The following is a 15,581-nucleotide window of genomic DNA, read 5'->3' as shown; positions in this document are numbered from 1 at the left end:
TCCCTCTCCTTACCTGCGTCCTCGGGGGCGTGCGCACCACCCCCCCTCCCGCCGAGGAGGGGGGAGGGCCCCCTCTTGGCCGCCGCCTTCGCGGCCTTTAAATTCCCCTGGGGCTCGCGGCTACTGCCGCCGCCTTGCTTCCACTGCCTCCTCTCACGGCACAGAGATGCGGACGGTGGGTGGGAAAAATGGGAGACGCTACTCTCGGCGAACCGCCGCCGCCGCTTCCGAGGCCCCACCAAAATGGCCGCCGCCGTCTCGGCCGCCACCACCAACACCACCACCACCACCACAGCTCTCTATCGCTACCGCCGGCGCGGCCCGTCCTCTCGCGAGAGGCAGTAACTGGACGTTGGGGAACGGGAAGGCTCGCGTGCTAGCGTAGGGCGCTGCCCGAGGCGCAAAGCATACTGGGAGTTGTAGTCCGCTTGGAGGCTCCGAGCTTGCCCCGCGGCATAGCGTCTTTATCCTCCACCGGAGAAGGTGCCTGTGGAGCTGCATTGCGGCTGCCAATTCGGACCAGTCCCCCGTTTTTTAATAGATCACCCAGAGAGCTGAAGCAATATGTCAGGTGTTCTCAGCAAATTAGCAGTAGAGCTTGGGCCTCTGGATTCCCAAGGCAGTCCACTTTATAGAGAGCTGCTTCGTTTTGAGCAAGGGTGGTATCCCCAATAGCTCCCAAGCAACTATATGCCATTTGTTGGCCAACTTTCTAGGTTAAGAACTCCTTTGAGATACCCTCACCCCAGGAAAGAATAATAACAGCTACCTTCTGTTGAGACCACTTTGTGCACTAATTCTTTTAATCCCAACAATGCTCCATTTTACAAATGAATTGAGGCTCCTAGATTAATCAGTGACAGAGCCCAAAGCCAGGGTTCATAGCCACACAGCCTAAATCACAAGGAGACACACACACAATTTGCCACCTAAAGCCCACCCTAAGAGTCAGGTTAGGAAGCCCTGAAAAAGTTCTTCAGCTCCTCTTCGTCCACCCGGTTTAGCTCTTAACCCATTTTACTCAAAGAGTTGATCGAATCTGTGTCACTGATTTGGAGCCATATTTTTCTTAACAGCAATGATCAGGGGTTGAAAACTCAAAAACCTGTACACCTGAAACAAACATAACATTCTATGTTAATTGTACTTCAATAAAAAAAATTTTTTTTAAAGAAAGTTCAAAAACCTTAAAGAGCGGGGCACGTCATGTAAATAAAGTGAAGAGGGTCAGGTGAGGAATATGAGGAACTGGAGACCACATGCTCTGTCCAGAGAGAACAGCCGCTGTTCAAACGACTGTTCCAGTCACCCTGCAGAAATGGGGGCCAAAATACATCTAAGAGTCAAATTCAGCCACAGGCTGCCAGTTTACTACCTCTGGCCTACGCTGAAGCCTCAAGACATATGGAAGCATCCAGGACAGATAATTTGATTGAAAAATTGGATGAATGTCCATCCACTTAGGTCCAGTTCAAAGTCTTTTTTTTGTTCACACCAAGTTTACAAATTTCTGAGATCCTGTCATAGAACCACACTGAGCTACCAAGAGCTCTCACATCTCTTCCCATAAGAGATTTATGGGAAGAGCCTTCCCATAAATGTTCTCATCCTTTTCCAGCTATTCTTCCTCCAAAATTCAGCTCAAGGGCCACAAGCCCCAGGTGATCTGCTCTGACCACCCCTAGGCTGGTTTAATACTCTTCCCATAGCTTCCTGGGTTTCATAGAGTACTAACTGATTGCATTGTATCTGGATTCATGGTCTGTCCACGCCACCCCAAAAAGTATTATTAACCCCTTGAGGATAGGAACATGGTTTATACATGTAAATTCACTATGCCACTCTCAGAAAGATTATTCAGGAAATTTATTAGTGTGAATTACTTGTATTATAATACTTGATTAAAAACAAAATAACTGGTATTGGATTCATGAGCACAAACTGAAAATAAACCTCAAATCTCTTCTATTTCCATGACTATCATCCTGGGCCAGCCATCATCATCTCTTGCTTGGATTACCCATGAGCTTCCCACATCCACTCCTGTCTCCCTTTACTTCATTCTCTGCATGGCAACCAGAGTGACCATAATGTATAAATCAGATCATATTGCTGTCACACTTAAGATCTTAGCTCACTTAAATGAAAGCCCAAATTATGCGTCGTGACAAAAATCTCCATAGGGCTGACATTATGAAGAATCTAGGCACAAGAGTATACACATGCGATTCCATTTATATGAAGTTCAAGCAGGCAAAAGTAATTGATATTGCTAAAAATAAAATATAACCATTGAGAGAGAGAGGGATTTTAATTGGGAAGAGCCACAGCTCCCTAGGGGGATACTAGGAATGTGTGTCCTGAGTTGGTAAACTATGGTCCAAAGAGCAAGTCCTGTCTAGCACTTGTTTTTGTACAGCCCACAAACTAAGAATGCTAACAAGTCTAAATCACAAGTCTAAGAATGGTTTTTACATTTGAAAATGGTTGAGGAAAAACCAAAAGAAAACTCCTTTTGTGACACACGAAAATATACATAATTCAAATTTCAGTGTCCATAACTAAGGGTTTATCAGAACCCCACCATACCCATTCATTTACATGGCATCTATAGCTGCTTTCCTGCTACAGTACCAGAGCTGAGTAGTTGCAACAGAGGCCACAGGCCCACAAAGTCAACAATTTTCTATCTGGTACTTTACAAAAAAAGTCTGCTGACCGTTATTCCACATCTTAATGTGGATGAGGTCATTTCCATGGGTATACATACAGGTGTAAACATTCACTGAGCGCGCTTAAAGTTTGTATACTTTATATACCTCAAAGCATGTATTTGATACTTAAATTTTAAAAATAAATAACCCTACAAGATAGGACCCCTGCCTACTTTTTTTTAAAAAACCTCATTTACCCCTTGTTTGCTATACTGTAGCCATCATGCCCTGCTCCAAAATATCCATCAATTTCTGCTTCCAGAGCCTTCATCTTTATTGTTCCCTCTGACATTTTTTTCTCATGGCTAGCTCTCCCTTTTCATGACGGTCTTAGTTCAAATGTTGCCTCCTCAGAGAAGTTCCTGACATTAAATAGCCCTTTGACTGCCAGTCACTCCGTATTACACGCTTTCTTTACAACACTTACTTGCAATTACTGATTTATTTGTATCATTGTTTATTGTCTTCCCCTCCCCCCAAAAGGTAAGCTCCCTGAGAGCAGGGGCATTGTCACAGGTTTATAGTACTCTAGATAATTACTGAATGATGAAACATATTTGAGACAATCCTGTGAAAAGGAGATTGTTCCATTTGCCAAATGAAATCTTGGTTGAATGAAAAGTGAACGATGGGGGCGCCTGGGTGGCGCAGTCGGTTAAGCGTCCGACTTCAGCCAGGTCACGATCTCGCGGTCCGTGAGTTTGAGCCCCGCGTCGGGCTCTGGGCTGATGGCTCAGAGCCTGGAGCCTGTTTCCAATTCTGTGTCTCCCTCTCTCTCTGCCCCTCCCCCGTTCATGCTCTGTCTCTCTCTGTCCCAAAAATAAATAAACGTTGAAAAAAAAATTAAAAAAAAAAAAGAAAAGTGAACGATGAAGACTCAATATTGTCAAGATGTCAGTTCTTCCCAACTTGATTTATAGATTTGGTGCAATCCCAATCAAAATCCCAGCAAGTTATTTTGTGAATATCAACAAACTGATTCTAAAGTTTATATCAGAAGGCAAAAGACCCAGAATAGCCAAGATATTATTGAAGGAGAACAAAGTTGGAAGACTGATACTACCTGACTTCAAGACTTACTATAAAGCTGCAGTAATCAAGACAGAGTGATATTAGCAAAAGAATAGACAAATAGATCACTAGAACAGAATAGAGAGCCCAGTTATAGACCCATATTGATATGGTCAACTGATCTGGACAAAGGAGCAAAGAATACAATGGAGCAAAAATACTCTGTCCAGGGTGCCTGGGTGGCTCAGTTGGTTGAACATCCAACTCTTGATTTCAGCTCAGGTCACGATCCCGGGGTCCTGGGATCAAGTCCCACATCAGGCTCCATGCTGAACATGGAGCCTTCTTGGGATTCTCTCTCTCCCTCTGCCCCTCTCTCCTGCTTTCACTCTCTCTCTCTCTCTCTCTCAAATTAAAAAAAAAAATTAAATACTCTTTTCAACAAATGGAGCTAGAACAACTGGACATGCACAAGCAAAAATGTTAGTCTGGACACAGACCTTACATCCCTTCACAAAAATTAACTCAAAATGAATCACAGACCTAAATGTAAAGAGCAAAACTGTGAAACTCTTAGAAGATAACATAGGATTGGGGGGGCCTGGTTGGCTTAGTTGGTTGAGCGTCCGACATCAGCTCAGGTCGTGATCTCGCAGTCCATGAGTTCAAGCCCCTCATCAGGCTCTGTGCTGACAGCTCAGAGCCTGGAGCCTGCTTCGAATTCTGTGTCTCCCTCTCTCTCTCTGTCCCTCCCCTACTCATGTTCTGTCTCTCTCTCTTTCTCTCTCTCTCTCTCAAAAATAAATAAACATTAAAAAAATTTAGAAGATAACATAGGAGAAAACCTAGATGACCTTGGCTATGGTATTGACGCCTTTTTACTTTAATTTTTTTTAACATTTATTTATTTTTGAGACAGAGAGAGACAGAGCATGAACGGGGGAGGGGCAGAGAGAGAGGGAGACTCAGAATCGGAAGCAGGCTCCAGGCTCTGGGCCATCAGCCCAGAGCCTGACGCGGGGCTCGAACTCAAGGACCGCAAGATCGTGACCTGAGCTGAAGTCGGACGCTCAACCGACTGAGCCACCCAGGCGCCCCTTGACGCCTTTTTAGATACAACACCAAAAGCATGATCCATATAAGAAATAATTGATCATATGGATTTCATTAAAATTAAAAACGTATCTGTGAAAGACAAGAAGACAAAAGAATAAGAAGACAAGCCACAGACTGGGAGAGAATATTTATAAAAAACATCTGGTAAAGGAATATTCAAAAATATTCCAAGAATTCTTAAAACACAGTAATAAGAAAACACCCTGATTAAAAAATGGGCCAAAGATAGCAAACACCTCACCAAAGAAGACACACAGATGGCAAATAAACATATGAAAAGATGCTCCACATGAGATATTACTACATGTCTATTAGAATGACCAAGATTCAGGACGCTGACAACAGCAAATGCTGAGGAGGATGTGGAGCAGTGGGAACTCTCATTCATTGCTGGTGGGAACAGTGCAGCCACTTTGGAAGATGGTTTGCTGGTTTCTTTTTTTTTTTTAATTTTTTTTCAACGTTTTATTTATTTTTGGGACAGAGAGAGACAGAGCATGAACGGGGGAGGGGCAGAGAGAGAGGGAGACACAGAATCGGAAACAGGCTCCAGGCTCTGAGCCATCAGCCCAGAGCCCGACGCGGGGCTCAAACTCACGGACCGCGAGATCGTGACCTGGCTGAAGTCGGACGCTTAACCGACTGCGCCACCCAGGCGCCCCTGTTTGCTGGTTTCTTACAAAAGTAAACATACTCAGGTGCCTGGGTGGCTCAGTCGGTTAAGTGTCCGACTTTGGCTCAGGTCATGATCTCAGGGCTTGTGGGTTCGAGTCCTGTGCTGACAGCTCAAGAGCCTGGAGCCTGCTTCTGATTCTGTCTCTGTCTCTGCCCCTCCCCCCCCCCCCAAAAATAAAAACACATTAGAAAAAATTTTTTTTAAATTTTTTTTTCAACGTTTATTTATTTTTTGGGACAGAGAGAGACAGAGCATGAACGGGGGAGGGGCAGAGAGAGAGGGAGACACAGAATCGGAAACAGGCTCCAGGCTCTGAGCCATCAGCCCAGAGCCTGACGCGGGGCTCGAACTCACGGACCGCGAGATCGTGACCTGGCTGAAGTCGGACGATTAACCGACTGCGCCACCCAGGCGCCCCATAGAAAAAATTTTTTTAACTGTTCAAAAGTAAACATAGTCTTCCCATACAAACCAGCAGTCATGGTCCTTTTTTTATTCCCAAAGGAGTTGAAAAAAAAAACAAAACACTTCTGTCCACAGAAAAACCTGCACACAAATGTTTATACAGTTTTATTCCAAATACCACAACTTGGAAGCAACCAAGGTGGCCTTCAGTAGGTGAATGGATAAACAAACTGTGATACATGCAGACAGTGGAATATTATTCAGCACCAAAAAGAAGTGAGCTGTTGAGCCATCAAGAAACATGAAGGAAACTTAAATGCATATTATTAAGTGAAAGAAGCCAATATGAAAAGGCTACCTACTGTATCATTCCAACTGTATGACGTTATGGAAAAGGCAAAACTACGGAGACTAACAAGATCAGTGATTGTCAGGGGTCAGTGAGGGAGGGATGAATAGGAGGACAGAGGGGTTTTAGGGCAGAAAATACTCTCTATGATACCATAATGGTGGATACAAGTCATTGTCCATTTGTCTAAACCCATAAACTGTACAACACCAAGAGTGAACTATAATGTAAATCACGGACTTTGGGTGATTATGGTGTGTCAATGTAGGTTCATCAATTATAACAAATGTCCCACCGTCATGGAGGATGTTGACAATGGAGGAAAAGTGCGTGTGTTGGGATGGGGAGTATATAGGAAACCTCTGTACCTTCCCCTCAATGCTGTGAACGTAATATTGTCCTAAAAAACTAGTCTTAAGTTTTAAAAAGTGAATGAAGCCCATCTTTTTAGACCCTCTTCCCAACACCTGCAGAAGACAGTAGGCCAGGCCAGAGTCTGAATGGGTTGGACCTCGCCTTGTGCTACTAATTCCTTGCTATATCTCCTTAAGCACCTCATTTCTCTGAGCCACATTTTTCTCACATATAAGGTGGAGATGGAGTTGTTGATATAAAATTGCTTTGAAAGCTCTAAAGAACCACCTTAATGCAGGGGCGTATTTTGGACCCATATTTCAGAGTCTGAAACTCATGATCTTCAGGTCAAGTTCAGTTTTCAGATTTATATAATGTTCTGAATGTTAGTAATACGTTAGGCAGAAAAATGAAGACTCCTATTTGCCATAGGCCCCACCATTCCCAATTGTCTTTCACTGAGCAACTTCATGCATTTGTCCTATCTGTCTGGATCCCGGAGGCAGTTGAATCTGAGACCTCTTGTTCTACACACGAGTGGTAGTGGGTATGCTCTCCTGACCAGCATTTTCTCTGCCCACTGAGTGTCAGGCCCTGTGCCAGGTTAAATGGGAGAGACAGGAGGGAAGATGACAGTCTCTACTCTCAAGAATTTAGTCTCATCGGGGGATGATCTGTGAGCTTGGTAAAAATCAGGGCAGTGTTTCTGATGCCACAAAAGGAGGTGGTCAAAGGTAAGGTCCAATCCAGTGGGTACATGAAATGTCGTTTGAGCCTAGCCTTGAAAAATTTAGGCTTACAGGGTGGGCACTTCAGGAAGATGACATAGACGCAACAAGGTTGAGGGTTGGGGGGATAGTGAATATGTGAGCTTATTCTTTTTTATGAGGGAGCAGACTGAGACAGATAAGTCACCTGGAACTAGGTGGCCAAAGGCCCAGCATGCCAGGCTAGGTAGCGGGGGATTAGTTCGGAGGTGACAGGGAGCTACTGAAAGTTGTTGAGGAGGGATTGGCATGATCCAGGCTCCACTAGAGGCTGGAAATAGAGAAGCCAAAAGAATTAGCCAGTTGTAATGGGGACTATTGGCCAGGAGGTGGCAGTGGAGATAGAGGGAGAGACTCTGCAGAGGAAGAATTAGCAGAACTTGGCAGACAGTTGATTGCTGATGATAACGATCCTTTAAACAGCCATTCTTCTTGCCTTCTGTGAAGCTTTCCCCAGTCTCCTCTACCTCCTACCTCCCTGAATGCTCCCTCTCAGTCTCCCTCACAGGCCACTTCTCCTGGACCCCTCCATCAATTGTAGGCATTCCTCAAGATTGTCCCCTCAATCTCATCCACCACATCCACAAGGGCAGAGACAGATACCCTGAAGCTAAGGAAGCTTAGCTTCTGGACCCCTTCTTTACAGGTACCCTCCATTGCTAGAAGTATCTGGGGGTTATAAAGCAGTGTAGGTAAAGTGGAGAAGCCAGCTTGCAACCAGAAAGCATTTGCATGTAAGCATTTCTGGTAATTTGCCTAAAGAGATCTCATAAGAAAAAGGCATCTTGTCATGATTTCACTGTGCATTCCAATTATCATCTCTTAAACCAAGTACTCTCCCTACCTCAGAACTTGCATTCCCATCTAACTCCTAGATTCCTCCTGGTCTCCCAGGCACCTCAGACTCATACATCCATAACTGAACTCATGAGTTGAACCACAAAATCTGCTCTGAGGCGATGGCACCAGTATCCACCCGGTTACTTAAACTAGAAACGTAGCCATCACCTTCCCTTTCCCTCATGCCCCACATCCAGCCACCAGATGTGTCAGTTACATCTTAATATTTCTCTATTCTAGTTCTCCCCAGCCCCACACCTGATCCTTAGCCTTTGATGACTTAAAAGCAAGGACAGTACCAAGAACTGGCTTTTTGGGACTGCTGGGACTTTCTTTGAAGTAAGCTCTGCAGCTAATGTGGGGCTTGAACTCATGACCCTGAGAACTGGAATTACATGCTCCACCAACTGAGCCAGCCAGGCACCTTGAGACTGCTGGACTTTAGTCCCCCTTCCTCACTACCCTTATCTCTGCCTCCACACTCCATTCTTTGATAGGGACAATTGCCTTTTTCTCAGTCTTCTGTAAAGTGCTATGCAAATGAGGCTTCAAGCTGTCAAGTCCTCTAGCCTCCTGCTCTCTACCATCCAGACGGCTGGCTGATCCTAATCCTCCTAGCAAGTACAAGTTCTAGAGCTGGGGCCATCTACACCAACTTCCTAATCAGTCTCCCTGCAGCCAGTTTCTCCCCCTCCGCAGAGTCCCAGCTTTTGTGGTGGTTTCCATTCCAGTATGGGTGAATCCAGAACCAGCATAAGACAGTATGAGAGAATGTCAGGGCTTATGACGTAATAAATCAGGTGCAGAGAGACAGAGATGGGGGGTGGGGGCAGCAGGAGATGTGCCATTTTAGACAAGGTGATCTCTGGAGGTCATTGAACAGCACCAGCCAGGGAAACTGTGCTAACTGCTTAGCTGACAGTCACTCTCCAACTTTGAGTCCTTTCATAGCTCCCATGAAACCCCTTTCTGAGGCCACCACAACCCCGCATGGTAGTCCCTGCCAGATCCTCCAGCTTTCTCTCTCCCAGCCCCTGCACTCCAGCCACACTGGCCATCCTGCTGTATAGGCTCTTCTCCACTCTGGGCTTCCTCACACATGGTTCTCTCTTTCCTCTCCACCCAGTCAGAACTTACAGAGTAACATCACTGCCTCCAGAATCTCTTCCTGGCCCTCAGACTAAGTTGTATCTCCTGAAAATTCGTGCTTTGTTGCCTCTCAACACTTTGAAACTAGGAATAATTACTTGAGTTCCCAGAGACTCATGGTAAGAGAGAGGTCACATTTGTCTTGTTAACTTCTGTGTACGAGCCTATACCCATTGTCTGGGGGAGTGACAGGTACATACTAAATATCAATAGATAGAGATTGGTTGATATTTGCCTGTGTGTATGATAGCAATAACCCATGGGTTAAATCCACTCAAAAACTATAATAGTGACAAACACTGAACACCAGCCTATGTTCTTACATGATTTAACTAGTTTAATTCTCACAATGATCCAATTGGGGCCCCTGGTTGGCTCAGTCGGTAGAGCATGTGACTCCTGATCTCAGGGATGTGAGTGAAAGCCCCACATTCATTGAATGTGGAGGCTACTTTTAAAAAAAGAAAAGAAAAGAAAAAAAGAAGGCAGAGCTTGGCCTGCCCTCACCCTCACAATAACCCAATTAAAGTAGATTATCATCCCTGTTTTACAGATGGTACAAAGGATGGTTAAGTCATTTGTTCCAAGTGACACAGCTGGGAAGCAGCAAACAGAGCAGGGGCTTGAACCCAGAGAAAGTGACTCACGGGTATCCCCTTAACTGCTGTGCAGGACAGCCTGTCAGATCCAGGTCTGAGAAGTGCCAGGCATCATCCTAGGCACCAGGGAGATAATACTGGAAAAACACACCAGGAAAATGCTCTCAGTTCCAGCTTTTATCAATCTTACATTCCTGGTGAGGGAAAGCAAAGAACAAACACATCAGGCAAGTCAAAGTATAAAATAATGAGCGGTACTGTGTGTTATGAAAAAAAAATAAAGCAGGTTTGGGGCATGGGAGGTGCTGTTTTAGATAAGGGGGTCTGGCAAGGCCCTCTCTGGTGTGGTGACATCTGAACAGAGAATGCTTTGGGGAAAAAGCATTCTAAGCAGAGGTAAATAAATACAAAGACTCTGAGGCCAGCCCAGCTTATCCTAACAGGAAACAACCAGGAGGCCCAGGGGGCTGCAGGGGACGGGGGAACAGTTGGCAGTGAGGTCTGAGTGAAGGGTCAGGCCTGGATTTGGTGGGGGCTTTGAAGGCCAACCTAAGGAGTTCCCATGGAATTCTGAGTGTAGCAGGACGGCTTTGAGCAGAGGCCATGTCGAGAATGGACTGTAGGGGTGAGATCTGGAGGCGACTGCTGCAGTTTAGGTGGGAGTAGAACGGGAACCTGGGGGTAGGGTTGCCAGATTTAGCAAACAGCTCTTCCGGGGGGACCTCTGAGAGGAGCTTCCGGAAGGCAGCTGTAAAGTGGCTGAGGTCCCAGGAGGCTAGGAGAGGGTGGGGAGCTGCTAGAACACGTCTCTTCTCTCTGAGAGGACTGGGACCTCTTGAGAACACAGCCAACGCTGTGCAGGGACTTTACATGTTGAATCTTAAGCAAACACCCCAACTGAAAACATCCCCAACCCTCAAAGAAGGAAACTAAAATTGTGGCACTCAGTTCTAGAAAGGGTGTGGGAAGACAGGCGATCACAGGCTGCTGCAGGGGGAGTGTACATGTACGCATCTTTTTTTTTTTTTTTTGAGTTTTAAAAGATTGTTTCTTAAAAAGAAAAAAATTGTAAATTTAATATATATCTTTTGCCCCAGAAATTCCATGTTAGAAACTCACTCTAGGGAATGAGTCAGTAAGATGAGCAAATATGCATGTACAAAGATGTTCATCACGGCATTATTTAGAAACGGAAAAAAATGGATAGGACATGAGACTTTTCAAATTTTATTTTAACTAGGCTCCACGCCCAACAAGGGGCTTGAACTCACCTCACGACCCTGAGATTAAGAGTCGTATGCTGTGTTTACTAACCCAGCCTGGCGCCCCTGGGCATGACATAAAAGTTTAACGACAGAAAAAACGATCAAAGAAGCAGCAGTTGGGAGGCAAGGAAACTCAGGTGGCCAGTAATATGTCGAAAAGACGGTTACCCTCATGATAAACAGGGAAATGTAAAGTGATCACACTAATTTCTCAGAGCAAGAGACTTTGCCTGTATTGTCAAGTTGCATTTATTCTGACAATTCTGCACTTCAACAATGCATCTTAGCATCCAGATTATAGTCTCTAAAAGGAAAAAGGGCTAGTTGCAGAAAAGGCCGAGTCTGTGGACTAACGCTGAAGGTACAAGGTGAGTCTATACTATCTTCTGGAGGCAAGAATTTTTCAAAGATTAATGAAGTCTTGTTGGAAAGACACAAGAACCTTCACTAAAAGGACCAACTCTAATGCTATTGAAACCTCAAAAGGAGACTATTGAGCTGAGGTCAATACTGGTGCTTGGTCCATTGAAGTATTCACAAAAGAGTGAACATCAAGTACTTTATTCTAAAAAAGGTGTTAGAATGGGGCACTTGGGTGGCTCTGTCGGTTGAGCATCCCACTCTTGATTTCTGTTCGTGGTGATACTGGGTCAAGGGATCGAGCCCAACACACAGCTGACTGTGGAGCCTCCCTAGGATTCTCTCTCTCTCTCTCTCTCTCTCTCTCTCTCTCCTTCTGCCCCTCCCCTCTCTCTAAATAAAAAATAAAAATAATTTTAAAGGTGTTAGAATAAATAAATTCTGTGGTGCCTGGCTGGCTAAGTCAGTGGAGCATGTGGCTCTTGATCTCTTGGTTGTGAGTTCAAGTCCCACATACGGTTAGGAGATTACTTATAAAATAAAAACAAATTGTTTTAATTTTTAAAAGAATATAAAACACATTATATTTTGTTGTCTTGTTAATTTAAAAAAAGGATAGTAAAAAATAACAGAATTCATGTTTGTTAATCCTAGGAGAAAAGTACACAGGTGTCATTGTGCTTTTCTCATTTTTTTTAAATTTAACAATTTTTGAGCACCTAAGTGGCTCAGTTGGTTAAGCATCCAATTAACGCTCAGGTCACGATCTCCCGCTCCTGAGTTGGAGCCCACCTCTGGCCCCTGTGCTGACAGCTCTGGAGCCTAAAGCACTGCTTCAGATTCTGTGTCTCCCTCTCTCTCTCTGACCCCTCCCCACTCACTGTCTGTCTGTCTTGTCTTTCTCTCAAAATAACACATTAAAAACATTAAAAATTTTGGGGGGCGCCCTGGGTGGCTCAGTCAGTTTAAGCGGCCGACTTCGGCTCAGGTCATGATCTCGCAGTCCGTGAGTTCGAGCCCCGCGACGGGCCCTGTGTGACAGCCTGTTTCAGATTCTGTGTCTCCCTCTCTCTGACCCTCCCCCGTTCATGCTCTGTCTCTCTCTGTCTCAAAAATAAAAATAAAAACGTTAAAAAAATTAAAAAAAAAAACATTAAAATGTTTTTTTTAAAAAGACAATTGGGGGGCGGTGCTGGGTGGCTCAGTCAGTTGAGGAGTCCATCTTAGCTCAGGGCATGATCTTGTGGTCTGTAGGCTCCAGCCCTCCATTGGGCACTGTTGGTGCCTGTGCAGAGCCTGCTTGGGATTTCTCTCTCTCTCTCTCTCTCTCTTCTCTCTCTGCCCCTCCCCCATTGCACTCTCGCAACCTCCTCTCTCAAAGTAAATAACTTTAAAATATTGTAGTTTGGGGCGCCTGGGTGGCGCAGTGGTGAGCGTCCCCGACTTCAGCCAGGGTCACGATCTCGCGGTCCGTGAGTTCGAGCCCCGCGTCGGGCTCTGGGCTGATGGCTCAGAGCCTGGAGCCTGTTTCCGTATTCTGTGTCTCTCCCTCTCTCTCTGACCCTCCCCGGTCATTGCTTCTGTCTCCTCTCGTCCCAAAATAAATAACGCTTTGAAAAAAAATTAAAAAAAAAATATTTTAGTTTTGGGGCGCCTGGGTGGCGCAGTCGGGTTAAGCGTCCCGACTTCAGCCAGGTCCACGATCTCACGGTTCTGTGAGTTCGACGACCGCGTCAGGCATCTGGGCTGATGGCTCGGAGCCTGGAGCCTGTTTCCGATTCTGTGTCTCCCTCTCTCTCTGCCCCTCCCCCGTTCATGCTCTGTCTCTGTCCCAAAAATAAATAAATGTTGAAAAAAAATTTTTTTTTAAATATTGTAGTTTTTTGTTTGTTTTGAGAGAGAGAGAGCTCACGAGCAGTGGGGGTAGGCAGAGAGAGAGAAAGGGAGAGACAGAATCCTAAGCAGGCTCCACGCTCAGCACGGAACCTGTTGCAGGGCTCCATCCCTCCACCCTGAGCAGTGCACCACCCAGGTGCCCCTAAACTTAAAAACAATTTTTAACAGTTCGAGTCTGCGCCACCGCCGCCGCGTGGAAGAGCCGGGACCCTCCACCTCACCTCCCGCGCAGTGCCGTCGGAGAAGACCTTCAAGCAGCGCAGCACCTTCCAACAAAGAGTACATGTCCGACTTATCCGAGAGCCGCATCTTACGAACATCCCGGTGATAACAGACCCGATTCAAGGGTGAGAAGCAACTTCCTGTACTGGACAGAACCAAGTTCCTTGTACCTGATCACGTCAACCTGCGTGAGCTGTCCTCAAGATCATTAGGAGGCTCATCAGGCGTTCTTCCTGTTAGTGAATGGACACAGCACGGTGAGTGTGTCCACGCCGATTTCTGAAGTATGTGAACATGAGAAACGAACATGGGTTTCTGTATATGGTATATGCCTCTCAGGTGACATTTGGAATCAAAGTGTCTGTGTGCAAGACTAGAAAAATGCATCTGTTCTGGAAATTTTTTAAGCCCTTACCAAGGGGGGGAAAAGTATATTACCAACTGAGATTGATCCCTTCATCCAATCACAGATCATCAAAAACAGTAGTGTTCCTGCCTAGGAGTTGTAGGAAGTTGTTTTGTGCTGCAAGCAGAAAAATGGAACTCCAAATGAGCACATTGAGCTTTGGAAAAACTATTATTTAACCGAGGCTGTTTTGTTTTCAAATTTAGAAGTTTAAAAATAAACTACTTTGCATTCTAAGTTAAAAAACATTTTAAATGTTTATTTATTTATTTTGAGAGAGAGAGAGAGAGAGAGAGCACGTGCAAGCAGGGAAGGAGCGGGGCGGTGGAGAGAATCCCAAGCAGGTTTCCTGCTGTCAGCACAGAGCTCCACACAGGGCTCTATCCCATGAACTGTGAGATCATGACCTGAGTGGAAATCAAGAGTCAACCACTCAACAGACCAAGCCACCCAGGCGCCCCAAAAACAATTTTAAAATGTTTCTAGAGGCCCCTGGGTGGCACAGTCGTTTAAGCATTCGACTCTTGATTTTGGCTCGTGATCTCATGGTTGTGAGATTGAACCCTGAGTCAGGTGCCGCAATGAGCATGGAGTCTGCTTAAGATTCCCGCCCCCTCGGGGCGCCTGGGTGGCTCAGTCGGTTAAGCGGCCGACTTCGGCTCAGGTCATGATCTCGCGGTCCGTGGGTTCGAGCCCCGCGTCGGGCTCTGTGCTGACAGCTCAGAGCCTGGAGCCTGTTTCAGATTCTGTGTGTGTGTCTCTCTCTCTCTGACCCTCCCCCATTCATGCTCTGTCTCTCTGTGTCTCAAAAATAAATAAACGTTAAAAAAAATTAAAAAAAAAAGAAGAAAAAAAGATTCCCTCCCTCTCTCCCTCTGCCCCTCTCCCTCCCTCAAGCTCTCTCAAATAAATAATAAATTTTCTGGTGAAGAGATAACATAAATGTTTGCTTTATAATTATTACTCTTTTTAAAAAATACATGTATTTTATACATTCTTCTAATGTGTGTTACACTTTACAATTAAAAAGTTTACAAAACGTCAAAAGCAAGGGATCGAATGATTAAATTATGGATGATTGTTATGATGGCATAATGTGTAGTCATTACAATGATGTACTGACATGGAACATATTGAAAACAGCAGGGCACAGAGTTGTGTGGGTTTTTTTTTTTTTAATGTTTATTTTTGAGAGAGAGAAAGAGAGACAGAGACAGAGCATAAGGGGTGAGGGGCAGAGAGAGAAGGAGACACAGAATCTGAAGCAGGCTCCAGGCTCTGAGCTGTCAGGACAGAGCCCGACACAGGGCTCGAACTCACAAACTGTGAGGTCATGACCTGAGCCGAAGTCAGACACCTAACCCACTGAGCCACCCAGGAGCCTCCTGAGTAGTATATTTTGTAGGATTCCAATTTATAAATTAAGAGGATGAATATGTTCTATAGGCAAAG

The 15,581-nt window shown here is 45.2% G+C and overlaps 1 protein-coding gene and 1 pseudogene across 3 annotated transcripts in view; one reads left to right on the top strand and one right to left on the bottom strand.

Moving 5' to 3' along the window:
* The window catches only part of LOC115504009 (Snf2 related CREBBP activator protein), a 35,890-nt gene extending 35,588 nt beyond the window's left edge, over window positions 1-302 (bottom strand). For 2 of the 3 annotated variants that reach the window (XM_030300604.1, XM_030300606.1), the window contains exon 1: window positions 14-302. The gene's annotated coding sequence lies outside the window, so the exon portion shown is untranslated. The remainder of the gene's footprint in view (window positions 1-13) is intronic. The other variant, XM_030300608.1, reaches the window with a different exon arrangement.
* Window positions 303-6,570: 6,268 nt separating this feature from the next.
* LOC116737817 lies at window positions 6,571-14,359 on the top strand (annotated as a pseudogene).
* Window positions 14,360-15,581: the final 1,222 nt, after the last annotated feature.

The sequence above is a fragment of the Lynx canadensis genome, chromosome E3, assembly GCF_007474595.2.
Source record: "Lynx canadensis isolate LIC74 chromosome E3, mLynCan4.pri.v2, whole genome shotgun sequence".
NCBI classification, from domain to species: domain Eukaryota; kingdom Metazoa; phylum Chordata; class Mammalia; order Carnivora; family Felidae; genus Lynx; species Lynx canadensis.
The sequence above is the reverse complement of the archived record's forward strand: the minus strand, read 5'-3'. Positions and strand labels throughout refer to the sequence as shown.